Source organism: Heliangelus exortis, chromosome 23, assembly GCF_036169615.1.
Source record: "Heliangelus exortis chromosome 23, bHelExo1.hap1, whole genome shotgun sequence".
Classification (NCBI taxonomy): domain Eukaryota; kingdom Metazoa; phylum Chordata; class Aves; order Apodiformes; family Trochilidae; genus Heliangelus; species Heliangelus exortis.
In genome coordinates this window covers 5571308-5590697 of record NC_092444.1, presented here as the reverse complement: position 1 = coordinate 5590697, position 19390 = coordinate 5571308, and the positions used below count along the sequence as shown (strand labels likewise).

Below are 19390 nucleotides of genomic sequence, written 5' to 3'. Positions count from 1 at the left end.
TGAGGGGCGGAGCTGGCGGGGAGCCCCGCCCGGGCCCACGTTGCGTTCCGGCCGGGAAAAAACCTTAAAGGGGCGATGGCCACGCGTGGGCCGGTAAAGGTGCTGTGGGGGTTTGCGGGTGGGTGGGTGGGTATGGGGCTCGGCGGGAGGGAAGAGAGGCGGGTGGCGGGAGCTCCGTCCGCTCCTCCGAACCCGTCCGAGGGAGCGGCCGCCGGTGCGTCCTGTGAGGAGAAATGCCGCCCCCGCTTAGGAGCCCCCTTCCCACCCTCTGCCCGGGCTGAGCGGGCTCCGGGCGCGGATGTGCGGGGCGCAGGGCTGCCCGGGAGCTGCTGCTCGGGGTGAGGAAGGGATGGGGACCGTGAGGCCCCTGTCGGAGCTTCGTCCGCGGCGGCTGCTTCCCAGCAGAGGCTCCCGGTTCGCCCGCCCTCGGCATCCTCTCCTGCTGTGGTTATCGCTGTGGGTTCCTTGGCCGGCGCGCTGATCCTTCAGGGGAACCGTGTGTGACCCCTTCTCCCGTGTCCTTCCGGGGGTCCCCAGGGGTCCCCCGCATCTTCTCGGTGCCGGCGGAGCGGGGCGGCCGTGGCTCCGCCCTTTGCTTCCCCTTTGTGCCTCCCGACACCTTCTGCGTGGGGACTGCGGGTGGTCCTGGTCCTGGTCCTGGTCCTGGTCCTGGTCCTGGTCCTGGTCCGGTGTGCGGGTGCTGTACGCTGAGGGAGGGCACTTGTCCCCCCCATGGCATGGCCAGGAGGAAACCCCCCCCCCAGTGCTTTCCCCGTGGGAGGGATTGTTACTGTGAATGTCGATTTTCCTGAGCTTTTGTTGAAATAAATACATCTTGGTGATTAATAATTTCTTGGGTATTCTGATATGGTCGGTCACAGGTTGGACAGTCCGTTTGGTGTCTGGATACAGCATTTAGGATGGTAAAATGCAGTGGTTAGAGCAGGAAAGGGCTTTTTTCAGTGAAAGTTGTTGCGTAGACTTGTGTGAGCTTTTCCAGGCTGTGTTTATTTCAGCAGAAGCATCCTGAACCTGCTTATTGATCAGGTTTGCTGCACAGGGCAGTTATTTCCTTGCTGGACAAAGAAATGTAAATATGAGACTCCAAAACACTACTGAGTGTGACTAACAATAGGATTAAGAAAATGTGTCTGTTACTAAGAAACAATGATGCTTGATTTCATTGCCTGAAATGGGGCATGTGTACAATTGACTTCTCCTTTTTTTTTTAGGGTTCATGCTGGAAGTCTCCCATCTGCCACTGATCTTAGTGATGGTAAGCTGTCCTGCTGCACGTTTGCATTATAAAAAACTGGATAAATTAAGGTGATGTAGGAAGAAATGTAAGGAATGTAAACTAGGGGAGATTTTTGGTGGTTTATTTTTTTCCCCTTGGATATGAGAAATTATGGAGAGGTCCATAATGACTGTGGTCAGTTGTTTCTGTGGGTGAGCTGCACCCAGCATGAGTTATTTTAAGTTTTCCTGGTTGCATGGATGTGTTGAGGATAAAGTTGGTTTTTTGGGTTGTTGTTTTTTTGTTTGGTTGGTTTAGTTCTAGCTTTTTTGCTTGTTTTGTTGGGGTTTTTTGTTTGATTGTTAATTCTGGTATGTTGTTGTACTTACTGGCTGATAGTACAAAATAGCCCTAAAAATTGTTATGAATCTATACAAAGGGCAACCTTTTTATTTTAAATGAATTTCAGAGCATTGGTGTGGCTTCAGTAGGACAAAATATTGCAGTGCCTCCATGGTGAACCATAAGGAATAATAGATATTTGGCACTTGTTTGTGCCTGAGAATCTTTGGTCCAGGAAAAGGTCATTCTGGCTTTCCCTGCAGATGTTACCTCTTGGTGTCTCCACTTCCATCAGCAGGCCTGGGTTTACTTTGTTAAATAATGTAGGATTAAGTTCTTGTGCATTTAATAGATTGGAGTTTTTGTCTCTTACTGGTGAGTGACCCCACCTCTGCCCTTTGCTCACTAAATTTATGCCTTAAATTTCTGATTGCTCCTGAATACAAATGTTTAGTAGTGTTGTCACCTGTAGTAGTTTCTGTGCTGACTTGTGCAGAGGAAGTTGAATTCTGTACAGTTAGATTATTGTTTCTCCCTGTCCTTTGCAGCATCAAGTTATTTCAGGATGCTAAAACCACCTCACAGTTCTGTAGGAATGTGTAAACCACTCTTTGCAATTTGCTTCTTGCCCTAAAGACTTAACTCCTCAAGTAATCTTGGATGTCCTGCTTAGTTAATATTAGTTAATAACAAGTCTGCTACAAAAACAGCTCAAGTAGTATTACAAGATGCTTTAAACATCTTTTGTACCCTGTTTTGGAGATGGATAGGACACTTATCTGTATTCAATAAATGGAATGTTTGAATTCTGTGAAAAAATAATAGCATGGACTTTTATTCATGATACTCCCTTTAATTCCAAAATTCCCTTTGCAGAAGGAATCCTTGTGGTACTGGATGTTCTCTGATCAGAACTGTCCTATTTCTAGCTTGCTTTGCTGCCTTTGCCTTTTCAGTCATCTCAGTTCCCTTGTTATTTCCTGTTTTCAACACCTAAAATCTGTTGTTGCTATTTCTGTTTGTTTTGAGAGGAGAAAGTTATAAATGTAAGCAGCATCTGTAAAAGAAAAAGGCAAAATCTCTTTAGGAAGGTAGAAAATTATAGAAGTTAAAATATATTGAAAGAATAATATGGGAAGTAATATATCTTTAATATAGAATGTGGCATATGACTCTTATATGGTCATTCTATAGACTCATTATTTTTTTTTTTTTTTGTGAGGCAACTTCTGTAAACAATAACTTTGTTTTACAATAGCTACTGCTGTATTATTGCTTAATCCTACTTATTTGTGGCAGCTGCTCTTGAGCAGGAAGCTTGGTTCTTTTTTCCGTGTTTTCTGGTAAGTGTGCCTCCTGTCTGGTTACCTGAAAGGGAATAATGAGTAGCTTAGACACTCTGTCTTGTTAATGACTAGAAAAGGTAATTGTGGTAAGTCATCAGAGAGGAAAAGCTTTTCTGAGGAGAGGTAAACAAAGTGTAAGTTGTATGGGTTTTGCATGACTCGTTATGTGAATTGAGTGTGTTGCAGCTACACTTCTGCAGCAACTCCAGAGGTGCCTCTGCAGACCTGAGACCAGCTCTCCCTGTAGTCATTTCAGATGTACAGCCTTTATAAACCCTGCAGTTTGGGAAAAGCAAACCTAGCAAACAGAACTGTAGAAGGCCTATGGATAAATCTTTCCATCATAAGAAGTCCTGAATTCTGTGATTTTTCAATAGATCCCAATTCAACCCATTGGCCTTGGCTTGGATACTGACTTCCAAAGTGAGCTGTCATGTCCTCCTTACCTCCTTCCTAAAGATCCCAGCCTTTAGCTCAAAGAGATGTTGTTTCATTTTGTAGATCTTACTCAGGTCTTCTGTTTTGGGGTAGTCTGACAAAACAGATCTACATTTGAATATTGAGGTTAAGGAGTCTGCATGGTACTTTCTTACTCTTGTGATGCATGTGTTAGGACAATGTAAATAAAATACACAGCTGGTACATTTTTAGTTACCTAAGTTTTGAACACCTGTTGCCCTGAAGTCAGGGAAATCAACTTGAACATCTGTTAATTTGAGAGAAGAAACAATACAGATGAGATGCACTGGAGCTGTTTAGTCTCACTGAACTGGCACCAAGTCAGAGCCCATGGTGCAGTGGTGGTAAACTCATGAGCTGCTATGTGAGTGGAGAAATCACACTGCCCAGGTTACAAGCAGTTAAACTTTTTGGATTTCTTCTGTTCTTACTGTACAGCAGGTGTTGTATGGAGCACCCTGGTCCTTACTGTGGGACAGAGAAAGATGCAGAGGTGTGCAGAGAAAATCAGTTTGTGTGTAAGGCACATCCATAGCACTGCAGACTCTCCTGTTGCAAGGGTAACAGGATGCTACTGGTAAATATAGAGAGACCTGGTGCTGAAATCCAGCCCTGTACAGAGGCCATTACTCAGGCTTTGTGCAAATTCACCCTATACAAGACTTTAAAGCGATTGGATACTGCTAAATTGCCTCTTAAGTAATTTGTAGAAACTGACACAGATAGCAAATCTTTTATGCTTCAGGCACATGGAAGTGGTTTGTGATGCAAACCTGCTATCTAAAGTGGAAGTACAGCATGGCTTTTGTGAGCTCTCATCTCTGTACCTCGATTACAGCTCTGTCTGAATGCTGCAGATGCCAGAAAGTTTACATGGCTTCAAAAACTGCACAGAGAGCCTGATGAAAGAAAAATCCATTAGGGCTGTGGAAGGTGTCTTGAATCAAACTGCTGAGACTTGGGAGAGGACGTTGCCCAGTGCCCTAAACATCTGTTGTTTGCTTTTTTCACCATGCTAGGACAATAGTGGGTTAGGTGGAACCTTGGGTTGGAGGCAGTACAGCTGCTGTTAGGATACATCTATATTTTGTTCTACCTTTCATATTTCAATCAGACTCTTCCATTGTTTCCTGCTTACATAGCTTTACAGACAATGACTTAATTCTGCTTAAAAAATTCAGGCCAAGTCCTTGTCTCTGCAGATGTGGCCTGAATACTTCCAGGAAAGGACTGCTCTGTTCTTTGAATATAGAGGCAGCAAAGAAGGGAATGTTATTACAGGAGTGCTACAAAAGTTCTTCAGTCTAAGGATTCATCAGTGAATGAGGAACATGTGCCTGACTTCACTGGTCAGATTTGTATGAATGCTGTTACACCAGGCAGGTAGAGAGCAGAATGAGTGTGTTGCCTTTCCAGTTTAGCCAGAAGACCCACAGAAGGGAGGAAACTCATGGGTCAGTAAAGGAGGGCTAAATTAGAGGTTAGCATATTCAAGTGTCTAGACAGCAAATACAGACATACTGCAAAAGTCAGTCTGTCAGGGAGTGGAGAGTCTAGATTAAAAAGCCATTTCAAAGGCATGCTGCCTGGATGGGGTAATCATGTGCTCAGACTTTTTCAGTACATAAGCATAAGCTGAGCTAGGGAAAGATCAAAAAAGGACAGATTGACACAGATTCTGTAGCAGCTTAGACTGGAATGGAACTTGATAGATTAAAAATAGCTGATTGTTCACACTTTGCTTCCCAGAAAACTGCCACAGCCCCATCTGGGTTTTACCATCCCTTCTATACTAGTTGAACATCTTGCAGAAATCTGAACATCTATCCTACTGCTGCAGGAACATTGTTGAACACTTCTCCCAGGCTAAGTTCCTTCTTGCTCTCAGGCATGTCAGCTGGTCACCAGGAAGTCAGGCTCCAGTCTGCTGAAACACCTGGAGCTCTCTGAACTGCTGTGGGATCGGATGCTTTTAGGACAGTGCTGAGAGAAGTTCCACTGCAGGATGCTGGGTGGATCAGCAGAAACAGGGAAGCTGACTCAAACACCAGTCTGACTGCCCTGGTGCACCCCATCTACTTAGAGCCAGAGGGCTTGCTGGCAGCTACCTGGCTCAGCTGGGTTTTTATGCCCTTTAGGCAAAGCGTTTCACACAAGTGGAGTGCTGTGCATAATGACATTTTTTGGGGGAAGCTCCTGGAGTCTGCCCATGGAGTGTGAGGGGCTGCAGCACTGCCAGTATCCAGTTACCTGAGTGCTTATTGCATTACAGAGGAGAAATAACATCTGTGTGGCAAAGCTAACAGCCCAAGAAGGATAGGAAGCATTTGCACAATATTTGGGAGGTGGAGATGTCAGGTTTTCTGTTCCTCAGAAAAACCAGAAGGGATGTGAATAGTGGTGTAGTGATCAGCTTGAGCTGTTATACCCTGCCTTGTGCCTTGGTTTTGATAAACACCCAGAGTGAGCTTTCATCTGAAAACTGCAGAACTCTCTCTGTGTGCCTGTTGATTCTTAGCCCTGTCAGGGAAGGATTTATGTCTCTGCTCCAAGAGATCTCAACGGGTTTGCCCACTTGAAGGAGCATATCTGATGCAGACACCTCTGAACTGGTCCTAGCAGAAGGTGAAGTTTATTAATTACTCCATCAAAAGGCACCAAGGTAAGGGACATAAATCAGATCAGGAAGGCTCTCTGTGGAGGGAGCCAATCATGGGTGATGGGGTGCACTGACAGCACCTGAGCACTGAGTCCATCTCCAGGCACATCATGTGGCACTGCCCAGTGTGAGATCCATGGATTGCTATGGCCAGACCATTGTCAAGACCAAAGAGGAACTCTTGAAAGATAGTTAAATATCACCATCACCTGAAGCTGCTGAGTATTTTGTACTGGGAAGCCTAAAAGCTGTTAAGTCTCTTAGAGTTGTAATCAGGCAGTGGGCTTCACTGAAGTGAATGGCAGCTGTCAGCTCTTGCTTTCTTTGGGCTGTTTTCTGTGGCCTGTTCTCTCCTTATGGCCTCTTAAAGTTGATGCCTTAGTCTGTTCTTCTGATAAAAATTTTATATCTAGTTTTTCATTAGTAGGTGTGGCTTATGATCTCTAACAGATTAACAATAAACTGGTAGTCTAGAAGTTTAGCATGCCATGAAAAACATAGCCAGGGAAGTTGGTGGTATTTGTTAGACACCAGGTGGGTACTTGTGAGAACTCTTGAAAGCAGGAGAAGGAGATGTTGCAAGATCTGAAGGTGGAATAGTGGGTGGCTTTGGGGAGCAAGGGGGTAAGAGCAGACTGAGCAGAGAGAACAGAATGCATAAAGCTCAGCTGGTTCTTATTCTGAACCAGTCATTTCAGTTGGAAAGCTATATATATAGAACTGATCTATGGAAACAGTTCTAAGTGTATCATTATAGAAATTAATAGTTCCCAAATAGTATAGAGTTAATTTTATTCTTGAATATTTGAGATTCTCCCTATATAGGGCATGTGGAAGGGGACACAAAAGTCTGCCAAGCATTTATATTTTAAGATGTGTGCTTGTATTTGTACTACTAATCCCTTGCCACAGATATCCTGAACAAAGTAAAACTACTGCCATGTCAAAATCTGTTTTAAATGTGTGTTTATGAATGAGATCTTTAATTCCAGAGCCTGATGGTTACTTATCTGAGTGCATCTTTGTGCCTACAAATAGAACACCAATTTTCTGAGGAGCTGAGCACTACAGATTTTGCTGGTGAAAAGAGAAAACAACATCTATCAATTTTAACTCTTACTTGGGTCTACACATGGAATTAAATAGCTGATATTTTAAACACTTACTTAGAAGTATTTTTAAATGTTGATGTCTCTGGTCATTCTGGGGAGTCCACACAGCCCACAGCAGCTCCCATGGCCAACCCACCAAGCTGGCAGCAGGCACAGACATTGCTGGGCAGGGGCTGGGGGTGATGATGGCTTTGGAGTGGAAAATCTCTCATCCTGGATCACCACATGTCTTGTTTTTTTCTGCCTCCATCACCTGTGCTTCCTCCTTTGCTGTTCCTACATGCTCATGAAGACAGGAAGGATAATTTTCTCTGTAATTTAGCAACTGGGAATCCCATCCCAGATAAACTTGACCATTTCCAGGAAGTCATAGGTACTTCTCTTTAAAACATAATGAGTTTGTCTTTGTTTTCTCCTTCTCTAATTGGCACTTTCCATTCTAATAAACCAACACCCACAAACTAGGCAGCCACATGATCTTTTCAGTTAATACAAATCGTCATTTCCAGTCCAATAGACTCAGTTAATTGTGCAAACCTGCAACACACCCATAAAGTGGCTATCTAGTTTGTTATGCAATGATGAATCATGAAGGAAATGTGGAGTGTAATTAAATACAGTGATGCAAAGATAGTAGTATGAAGCCAAAATCAAAGTATAAGTGATAGCCATCTGTATTAAATGTTTCTGCATGTTGTTTTCAGAAATTACTTAAATGATAAGTTATCTGGCTGCTGCACACATGCCTGGCATGTGTTTTGACAAGTTAAAAAATGACCTGCAAACCTTTAAATAAGCTGAACCAAGTCAGCTATCAGAATAGGCTTTTGGGGAAGACTCCATCTCAGACTTGGAGTGCAGGCTCTTTCTGATTTTCCTGTGATCTCCCAAGTTTTCTGATCTTGCTGGAAGAGTAGTTTCAAGGTCAAGCTTTTGTGAACTTTTTGCTGTGAAATGATTTCTAGTAATACTGGCCTTATCACCAAGTTACTTGAGTCTATCCTCACTCTATCAAGGGAAAATGTTGTCTGTGCATTGATGAAAAGCTTTGAGTTTTTGCAAAGGACAAATTTTTTTTGTGATTGGATAATGATTCCTTTTAAATCCTCTTTTTATAACTTTGAAAGTAAGCTTTACATTCAGAAATAAACACACACAGAGAAGTTGCTGCAAAGTATGCTATTTTGCATTTTCCCAAGCTGCTTTTTACTTGCCTTCCACACACAACTAATGCTGGTGTTAACCTCTGGCATGTTCCTGGTTAACACCTTAAGAATTGTTTTCCTTGTCTGACAGATGGAATTGTGTTCCTGTGCAGCAGCTGACAGCACTTCAGCACCATTGTCTCCTGAAGTCACTTGGCTGGCTCCCAAAAGACAGCCTGTGTGTAGCTCAATGGGAAAGAAAGTCCAGAATTATGTGTAATGAAAGTACCATCCACTCAGGATCTTGTGTGTGGGAATATCAAGGCAGTGTGCAAGCTGAAATTCTGAATTTGAATCCCCACTGTGGCTGTGGATCCAACTCAAGCTGGTAGATTTATGGATGGGAATCAAAGTAAGAGGAGAAATACCCTGATGGGTAAATGTTTTTCCAGTTTTTTTTTTCCAGGAGCTGTTAAAGGAACAGCTTGGAAGTTCTCAAATCAGTCTTTAGCATGAGTTGGTTACAGGCTACCAATAACCAACCACGTGGTGGAAGGAACAGGTGGGTTTAAGCAGCAATTGTGCACCTTTGGGCAGGGTGAGCTCCTGGTGGCTCTGAAGGGCCTGTCCAGCATGTCCTGTGTGTCTCTGCTTCCAAGGAAAGGAGGAGGTGTTCCTGGAACAGGAGGCATCAAGTGTGTCATCTGTGACATGGCCCTTGAGCTGACTGCTGAATCCTTAGCAGACAGTGGACAGAGGGTGTTGATACCTCTGTCCCATTTCCAAGGTGTTTTAGTTCCTTGTTTGCTTGTGGGTTCTCCTGAAGGCAGTACCCAGGGATGGAGTTCAGTACAGGGCTGTGTACTGTATAAAACAAATGTTTGATCTGGGCTGTGGAAGTCTGGTCATCTGGAACTTGATGCATCCCTAAGGTCCCTACCAACCCAACCCATTCTGTGGTTCTGTTATTGGTGTAAAACATCCAAAGTGTTAGAACCCCTTCTCTGGTGGGGATAAAATGGTTCTTGAGTAGGCAGCACTACTGCAGGGTTCTCAAGGAGAAGGACAGTGGCAAATATCCCAGGAATGGTGCTTCCCATGCCTGTCTGCTTGCTGAGGAATTGCTGTGTGATACCTGAGACACTTCCTGCTCCTCTTCCAGACGTGCTTAGAAATTGCCATGGACAGTAGGATAAATGGGACTCTGCCTAGATTAACACAGATGATTTTAAAGTTTCCCCTTTTCAAGGCTGTGTGAATGACCAAAGGCTCCATCTGTACCTGTAAGGCTGTTTGGTCTCTGGTTCTCTGCTGGGCCAGACTGGGAACCAGGGCTTTGTATCTCACCCCAAAGCTCCAGATTGCCCCTGGTTCTCTCCAGGGTGCACTTGCCATATGGCACTGTCAGAGGCCACTTGGCTTCTTTCAAAACAGAGATGCCTCAGAGTATTCTATGGCATAAAAGTTACATTAAGTGTATTTACTCAAAAGTTCAAGTTTCTGGACAATTCCTGGGAAATTTCTTAAACTGTACCATTGCTACTCATACTTGAGGGAGGCTGGAGCAGGTTGCTTGTACGTGAGGTTCTGGGAGCTGGTGTTTAGCTTTGTAAAGACTTTATCAAGAGTGTTATTTGGCAAGCAGGTGAACAGGAAGAAATGTCACGAGAGGTGTTATTTCTGTGTCAGAGTGAAAGGGTTGCCTTCATCATTTGTCCCAAGAGCTGAGCAATCCTGAGTCACCTGAAGTAAGACTTGACTGCTGAAGTCAGGTTTTAGGGAGATGGGATATCCCAGTCTGTAATCTTTTTTTTGTTGTTGTTGTAAAGTTGAAATCCTTTCTCTTTTCATGGTGGATTGGGAAGCAGTCTGTCAGCATTTTTCATATGTTACTGTGAATTCACTTAGAATTCCTTCAGGGGCAGCTTGAGAAGTCAAAGGTGAGGAAAAGGGATGAGGAGGCAAGTAGGAGTCAAATGGGAGCAGGTGCTTAAGGAGATGGGTGTGCTGCTAGGGAAGTTAGGGAATTAGAGGAGGAAACTGTCAGAAGAAAAATGTGTGTGGTTGGAAAGACCATTTTGTCATCTGCAGCTGGACCTGCCTCACAGTGGAGCAGTCCAGCACTGGAACTGGTTTCTCAGAGGGGTTGTGCAGTGTCTGTCCCTGGAGGGTTTCAAGCCCAAACTGAATCAAGCTCTGAGCAGCCTGGTGTGACCTAATTGTTGATGATCCTGCCTGGAGAAGGAGGTTGGACCAAAGACCTCCTGAGGTCTCTCCCACCCTAAACTGTTCTATGATCAAATTTGTACTAAGCACAAGAAAGCTTTAGGAGTGCTTTTGTTCAGCTTGCTTGAATTTAATTTTACCAGATGACTCTGTAGAATATTTGGGCATTGTTTGCTTTCTCAATACTTAAAAACCAACCCTTTTGAAAAGTTACTTCTAAAAATGCTACACTGAGGAATTACATGTGTTAGTGAAAGGGTTTTTTTTTATGGTCAATAATGCCCTTTTACCATTTCAGGAGAAGTAGCACTCCCCTGTGAGAAGCCAGGGCCAGAAACTTCTGTTTTAAGACCACGATATTCCCAATTCTCAGCCTCAGCTGCCAATAATATATCCCTCAGAATCTGTTTGAACACTTAGTTTAACTTTCTTTTTTTTTTTTTCCTTTCAGTCAGCTGATTGTGACATAGCCAGAGCACTGTGTATGAATCCATCAGGATTCACTGGCTGCACCTAGGACTGTGCAAGGAAGCTGGAATCTGTGTAAGCCTCCAGCCTCTTGTTTGGACCAAACAGTAAGAGAGAAAAGGACATTGCTTACTTGGTTGTTCCTTGAGGTTGAGTCAGGAGGGGTGGATCAGCACTTGGACAAAGGTGAGGGTGCTGCTGAGCCCCTCCCCAGATGAGCTGGAGGCTCTGGCCCTGGAGACTGAGCAGGATGGAGCTCAGTGCTGACAGAGTTTGGAAGAGGCTGTGCTGGTGGCAGCTGCTGCAGTGCATTAGGTGTGCTCAATTAGAAAGAGAAATAGAAAGCTGGGTATGAAATTGTTGCTAAGATGTCAAAATATCCCCAGTGAGCTCTGGCAGTGTGGGAGGGAAAAGGTTAAGCAAAGGTACTGCATGTAGTGTCACAGTTACAGCCTCACCTGGGCCTCCAGCCAGCAAAGCCAGTATTTCAGGTTGGATAGGATTCAGGAGAGACTAACCCTCCTCTTAAGTATGTTAGATCCAACTGCTGTCTCTGAAAAAAAACTAGACTGGAAAACAGAAATGAGAGAAAAGCTGAATCTAAGGCTCCTCCAGTGCTGCTTTTTTTTTTTTTTTTTTTTGTGTGTGTGTGTGTGTGTGTGTGTGTGTAAACAGGGAAAATGCAGTTGTGTTTCATCTGTGTGTAACTAAGCAAGGAAGATCATGCAGCATGGATTTTTCAAGGCTGGGGTAGACTTGGCTTGGATGGATTCCAGGGCACTGCCAGCCTTCTGGGGACCCTTCTAGGAACCTTTGTTGGCTCCTGGGAAGTGCCAGTTGTATCAGAGGGGCCAGTCCACAAGTGCTTTTTGTTGGTAACCACAGACTGGTCTGCCCACAGCCCTTTGCAAAGGATGACTCCAGCCCCAGAAAGACTACCCATGACTAGCAATCCTTTTATTTGGCTAGACTCTGGGGTGTCTAAAGCACCATTCTAGTCAGCAGAGTTCCTAAAGAATTTCCCTTAGGAGAAGGGAAGCCCCTGTGGATAGGAGGGCAGCTTGCTGAGCCATACTCAGCCCCACTTATATCTTACTTCCAGTCAAGAGAGACTATTATCTAAAACCCACATTAGAGAATTCTGTAAGTACCAGTGTGATTCCAGCTAGGGTTGAGCCTGTCTCACCAGCCTGTGGTCACCTCCTGATTGTCCTTGCTGAAGGATTAATTTTGCCCAGTCATAAAACTACTGGCTCAGACATTTGCCAAGGTTATGAAGTGGGAGCTGGACTTTTAAGAAGCTCTGGCAGAGCTCTGTTGGCGGTGATTTTTCCACATCAGAGAGAGGTATTGGAGCCAGGAGGATCACTTAGAGTGCAGTGGGTGTTGTTGGCCTTTTTGACTCAAAGTGATGGGGCGTTGCACAAAGGAAACTTGATAACCAGGTTAGCTCTTTCTCTGTGAGGAAAGCTCTTACCTGTCAGACTTTTTTTTTTTTTTTTTCTTATGTCTTGCTTCAATGGCAATTCCCTTTAACATGATACAGACTGGATGGATCTTTTGTTTAGCTCCAGAATATCTACTCCTTTCTTTCTACCACTGTTGGACAGACTACTTCTTCCTGTGCTGGTGCAGTGGCTGCCATTATTAACTTGGTACTCTTAGGAAGTTAGAACAGTTGTTTGCATTGTGCTTAGCACACAACCTCTAGGGTTGTCATAGCAGTCAGCTCAAGTTTGCTTTGGAGCTTCCTCTTGAATGTGTTAACATTTAGAAATGTCCTCACCTTGTGGCCTCTTTTGTAAGTATTTTTTTCCACAGAAGCAGTAAGGTGATTTTCATCATTCCAGCTTCTGCTTGCCTAACCCAGATGTTTCTTAAGCAATCCCAAACTGTGTGTGGTGCTTGCCAGGTGTAAACTTACGTGTGTGTTAATCAGAGGAAAATGAAAAAATCCTTTGTGGCTGATTCCTGTGCTTGGAATGCTGAGAGGGAAAGCTGGAATGCTTACTGAGCCCTGATTGAGTCTGGTGACAAAGCCATTTTTGGTTCTTACTGACCAAGGAGACTAAAGGAATGGAGAAATTCTGTAAGGAATAGTCAGTGTGAGGTTAATGTGTCATCTGTTGTTCTGTTGAAAGTTGGCTGGGTGTACTTTTAATATCTACCTCCTCCATCAGTTTCTGAAGTGCACTGATGCCCATCAAGGACCAGCACTGCAAAGATCTTGAGCTTACTTTTATGAAGCTGTAACACCATCAGGTTAATATCTGAACCCTTAATGATAAGAAAATGGAAGTGCACGAAGCTGCTACTGAGGAAGAAAAATAGATTTATACAAAACAAGAAATTGGAGATGCTCATTCTCCAGTGAAGAGCAGCCTAGAGTTCCTAGAGGCTCTTCTCTCTGTCTGAGGTGGGATGTGATGCATGTAGCCCAGTGTGTCCTGTTCAGAGGGGAATTCATTGCTGAGCTGTTTCCCCTTCTCCTTTGTTACTCTGCTCCCACAGCCTTCTTGCAAATGTTGTGTATCATAGAATCACAGAATTGGCTGGGTTGGAAGGGACCTCAGGGATCATCAAGTCCAACCCTTGCTCCACTCCCCCCGTGGTTCCCAGCCCATGGCACTGAGTGCCACATCCAGGCTCTTTTGAAATATCTCCAGGGATGGAGAATCCACCCCTTCCCTGGGCAGCCCATTCCAATGGCTGATCACCCTCTCCCTAAAGAAATTCTTTCTCATGTCCAACCTAAACCTCCCCTGGCACAACTTGAGACCTCTTGTGCCCTCTTGTCTTGCTGAGAGTTGCCTGGGAAAAGAGCCCAACCCCCCCCTGGCTCCAACCTCCTTTCAGAGAGTTGGAGAGAGTGATGAGGTCTCCCCTGAGCCTCCTCTTCTCCAGCCTCAACACCCCCAGCTCCCTCAGCCCTTCCTCACAGGACTTGTGCTGGATCCCTTCACAGCCTCCTTGCTCTTCTCTGGACCTGCTCCAGCACCTCAATCTCCTTCCTGAGCTGAGGGGCCCAGAACTGGACACAGGACTCGAGGTGTGGCCTCCCCAGGGCTGAGCACAGGGACAACTGGATAGGAAAAGAGGAAAAAATATCCCATATCAGGGCTATGAAGAAGCTGCAACTTCATGAGTGCAACTTGGGGGGTATCTGGAACCACTTATGTACCAGCCAGATGTCACTGCCTCTCTGCAAGGAGCACATTCAGTCAGTCAGGGGACTTGGTTCAGCAGTGTGATTGCTGGGCACCCAAGATTTTTGCCTGTTATTATTTGTTCTTTTCTAATTTAAGCTTATGTACCACTCTGATTTAACTGTTTAAATGGTAAAGGCGTTAACCCAGGTCTGCTGTCCAAATACAGACAAATTCCCTGCTGCAGAGATAACAGCAGATTTTTTTTCTTGGTTGAACATGCCAATTCCTTTTCTTTCCACCTCAGAGCTAAAAGATCTGGACCTGTGTTGCTGAGAAGGGAACTCTTTGGAGCTGGCAGGTAAAACAGTGCAGCTTGCCTTGCATCCTGGCTTTGCCAGTTTTCAAGTATTTAACTTCAAATACATGTTCATGTTAGAATTCAACAAATACTGAGGTGTTTTCTACAAGGCATCCTTTATGAAAGCTGTTTGCAATTTATAGAAGTTCAAAGCTCTTGATGTTTTGTATGGAGGAGAAAAAAACCAGCATTCTTGGGACCAAAGAAGGCTTTCCAGGGTTTGTCAGACTAATCATGACCTGGAGCAGCAAAAAGATGATTCTCCTAAGTGCAAATGAGAAGTTGCTGGCCCTCTGTGACATACCTTGAATTCCTACATTTAGAACTAGGGCTGGATGGCACTATAATTGGAAAGAAAGAAGCTAGAAATAGCATTCTTTCATAACATTTGTGGTTTTGAAGCAGTGGCAGAAGCAGCTTCAGTTTCTGATTTCACAGTAAATGTTTTCTATAAATACCCCCTAGGAAATGGCATTTCAGTACTTTAGTAGATTACTGCATGAAATAATTCCTATTTATCCTTTCCCTTTGTCCTCTGCATCTTGGGTGAACCACTCCAAAGCAATGTATGTGAATCCAACTATTGTAAATAAAGCAGAATTGGTGTTGTTGGTGAGTGCTGGTGCAAGAGAGCAGCTGCAGTTCCTTGACACAGAGATGGAAGTGGATCCCTTTGCAGAGCATCCAGGTACTTGACAGTATTACAGAGTGAAAACCAGACATCTGCAATAGGCCTGGTCTTCATCTACAGTGCTTGAAGGAGAAGCTTCCAGAAAAATCTTCCAAGGTTTGGAAGTTTGCCTTGTGACAGAGGGACTGACAAAGTCAGTGGAGACTGCGTCACTGGAAAAGTGCTGGGTTTAATTTGGTAGATTTAAGGAATGGTTGGAAGTGAATTCTGTTGATGCAATACACCTCCAGGAAAGACAAGACTAGACTGCTTAACTTAGCCACTTGAGTTATTTTTGGGTGAAAGCTGGCTGGATAAAGCCCCAGTGCAGAAATACATCTGGTTTCATGGCTGTCAACACAGCCCAGCTCATGCAGCACTGCTGATGGGGAACATTTGGATGAGTCACTTCTGGGATGTAGTAGGAATGCAGCCAGCATCATGGATGTGCCTGTCCTGTGTGCACAGCATGGGAAACCTGGGCTGGTAGTGGAGGAAGATGAGGAGGAGGGTTACACAAAGCTGCAGGAGATGCCAGGTCTCTTTTGTTTGTGACTCACCAAGGCAGTGGCAGCTTGTACTTGCTGCTCCCTGACTAATGCAGGGGTTATTCCTGAGTGTTCAAAGAATATTGGAGGTTACTAGTTCAGAATTTTTATGGATTACATCATTTTGTTGCAAGGACTGACTCACTGGGTCAGTTTATTTAGCAAGGAAGCTGTGGTAAAGTGGGGGAGCAGTAACAGGGTAGACCTGCATTGCCTCAGCTGACAGGAGAGTTTGTTCCCTGTTCTAGTTTGCTCTTGATAAGATTTATCTCCTTTCCTTGAGGCAGAGCAAGCACATCAGTACCTGCAGGCAGTCTGTGAATCTTAAATGGAAAAACCAGTTGGTGTGTGTGTGTGTGTGTTATTTTGTGGATTAAAAACAAAGGCATTATTTCCTGAAATCTCATTTTACATGGCTTTGTGTACAGGAAGCAGTACTGGGTGTCTGTAAAGCTTTGTGCTGTAGGCTGCATGGAAGGGACAAAGCAAAGCTGGAGGAATCAGTCTTGAAGTTAAGGCACATCTCAGGCACATTTGTCTCTATCTCATGTTTTCTGAGTGCAAAATATGTACAGCATTGCCCAACAAAAATAATGGCAGTTTTAATATCTTATTTTCCTCTAGCTACTTAAGTCTTATTTGAGTCTTCCAGTCAGGGACAGAACGTGTCCTGCAGTAGTAAGGAAGACTTGCATCATCAGGAAAATTATTACCTGGATATATATTTGCTAAGAGAGGATTCTCATACAGGAAGGCATGCCTGAGAGTAGAAGAATGATGCCATGTTATATTTCTTCAAATATTTTAAAGACATTTAGTTATTTATATAACTATGACTATATATACACTTATATATTTATATAAAACATTTATAAGAATGTTCACCTTTTTGTGCATCCTAGTTAGCTATCATTCCAGCTCTCATTATGATGAAACTGATTACAGTTTCTCATTAAGACTTTGAAAAAGATGGTATATAATGCTGAGTGCTTTTTTTACCTAGAGCAGAACTCTTCCTATAGAATATAGGCCTCAGGTTGTTTGAGTTTTTCCTGCATCCCCACATAGGTGACAGCAGATTCTAAAGGTAGTGAAAACCTTGTTAAAAGGATTTTTGTTTGCTTATTTATTTTAAAACTTTCCAGTGATGATACCACCAGCCCTTGAGTTTGCTGATAAGAGGTGGCAGATCATGAAGGGTGCAAGACTCAGGACAAACAGATATCTTCCCTGTGCCATAAGATGTTAAATCATGAGGAATACTCCCTGTTTTGAAGAAAAAGAAACTGCCTTACCTGTAGTTTCACCAGAACAGAACTGAGTTTGATTTTGGCATCTAAAAATATCCCAAGTGGAAGACATTTTTACTGCATTCTCCCATAAATTTTGTGTTTCTCTGGGTTACAGTGAAAACATCATCTCTCAAAGAGGCAAATGTAGTTTGAAACTTTAAGTAGTGGGAGAATATAATATAATATAATATAATGTAACAGGGTTTGTGCCACCTGGAATGCATTTATTCCTGTGGTCTTTTCAGCCAGGAGCAGTGGGCTTCACTGTCTGTAAAATCCATTGCAGTTACTCTGATTTTTCAGATGTAGCAGACATTAGTTATGAATTTATCTGTGTTCAAGACTTGCCTGTTAGAAGCAAGCTGCCATTTTTGTGCTGATCTAGGCCCTTAGAGCTGCATGAATTCATGTATTATTGATAAGCTGCTATGGATGTTGCTTTGGATGAGGTTATGGACACTTTCAGCATCTTCAGTAGAAAGTTGCAGTCTGGAAGGATTTGCAAACAGAGAAGTGTGGATCCATCACCTGGAGGAAGGATGCTGGTGGAGTCAGGTCTTTGTGAAGAGAGAGACAGCAGATTGTCTAAGGGTTGCCTGTAGTAGTGAAAAATCAGGCAAGATAAGCTGCCTTCAGCAGGAACGTGGCATTAGAGGCATTTTAGTATGGATTAGAGGAACTGATTTGAATTGATGCTCCCAAGGTGTTATTAAGGAGCTGAAAGACCATGGGTGTTCTAGAGGGCTGATCTCCTCTTCTTGCCCTGGGACCCATCAGCTCTTTTGTGGTGTGTCAGTCACAGAGCACCTTGATTTGCAGTCCCTAAGCTTAGAAGGTGATGTAGAAAGCTGCATTCCCTGCCTGGTGTGAGTTCTTGTCAGGCAGGGGATCTTTCTCCTGATGCAGAGAGAAAAGCTGTTAGAGCTGGAGAGCAAGACACTGCTGATTCATGGAAGTTATCTGTCTCTTCCACTCTGAAATCACTCCACACAAGCAAGATTCTCCTGTTGCAGTCTGCCCCACCCTGCCTGGGCCTTCTAGAAAATATCCTTCTGTGAAAAAAAGACTTTGCTGTCCAATTTCTGCAGTGACAGAGAAGAACTGGTAACACTGCTGAAGGATTTGAACATAACCTGGTGTTCTCTGACTGGTAGGGAAAAGCCCTCCTAGTACCAAGCCTTGTGGCAAAATGTGGCTGGTGTTTTTTAAGGGTGGAATATTGAAAGCTCTGCTCAGACTTGTGAATATTAGAAAGCAACAGAAATATGCACACAAATCCTGCCTGGTAGTGACCATCATGAAATGAGATACTGTTAAGGCTTCATGTTTACCTGAAGAGAAGACCTATGTGCTCTTTTTTCAGTGAGCTGTGAGAACATATTCCAGCCTTCACTAAAACCTCTCCAAAACAAATGGAAATTTTCACTGAGTTCAGTGTGGTTTGGTTTGGTTTTTTGTTTTTTGTTTTTTCCCTTTCCTGTCCCCTCTTACTTTGTGAGTTGTGTGAACACCCATGCAATGACTCTTTATGGTCAAGAGTACCACATCTTTGCTCTCTTATTTTCTTCTTGCTTGAGACTGGCAGAACTGTGGGGAGCAGTAGAGGAGTGTTGAGGTTTCATGGAGAGTAGGCAAGCACCATGAGAAAAGGAACAGTGCAGAAAAGCATCCCTGGGTGATGCTCAGCAGAGAGCAGATGCTGCATCCAGGTTAAGAAGCTGAAAGAGGTTGGAGCCAGGGGGAGGCTGGGCTCTTCTTCCAGGCAGATATCAGTCAGACAAGAGGCCATGGGCTTAAGCTCTGCCAGGGCAGGGTTAGGTTGGATATTAGGAAAAAATTCTTTCCAGAGAGGGTGATCAGACATTGGAATGGGCTGCCCAGGGAGGGGGTGGATTCTCCATCCCTGGAGGTTTTTAAGAAGGGACTGAATGTGGCACTGAGTGCCATGGGCTGGGAACCACAGTGGCAGTGGATTAAGGGTTGGAGTTGCTGATCCCAGAGGTCCTTTCCAGCCCAATGGTTCTGTGGTTCTGTACCCCTTGTATATTCACACAGTTCTTTGAATTTCTGCAGCTGGTCTGAGGCTGTTCCTCATGTCTGCAGCAGAGCAGAGTTTGTGTGATGGGCAGCACAGTGCAACCTGGTTTGCATTCCTCAATCCTCAAGTGAAGGTGAGGGCAGGAGGGGTGAACAGGCTGTGCTTGTCTTGCCTGGCAGGGCTGCAGGCAGCAGGATGAAGGCCAAGTCAGGTTGGTCTCTAGCACCGCAGTGTGGTGTGCAGAATTCAGCAGTTCCTCTGTGCTCCTGCTCGTTCTGTGGCACCCCAAATGCTTTGGGTAGTTGGTTCCTGCAAACCACTGAGAGGCAGCTTCTCTAAAA

The 19390-nt window shown here is 44.2% G+C and overlaps 1 long non-coding RNA gene across 2 annotated transcripts in view; it reads left to right on the top strand.

Moving 5' to 3' along the window:
• The first annotated feature begins 5 nt into the window (after positions 1-5).
• The window catches only part of LOC139806812 (uncharacterized), a 29067-nt gene continuing 9682 nt past the window's right edge, over positions 6-19390 (top strand). For both annotated transcript variants that reach the window (XR_011730359.1, XR_011730360.1), the window contains exons 1-2: positions 6-99; positions 1233-1276. This is a non-coding gene — a long non-coding RNA (uncharacterized lncRNA). The remainder of the gene's footprint in view (positions 100-1232; positions 1277-19390) is intronic.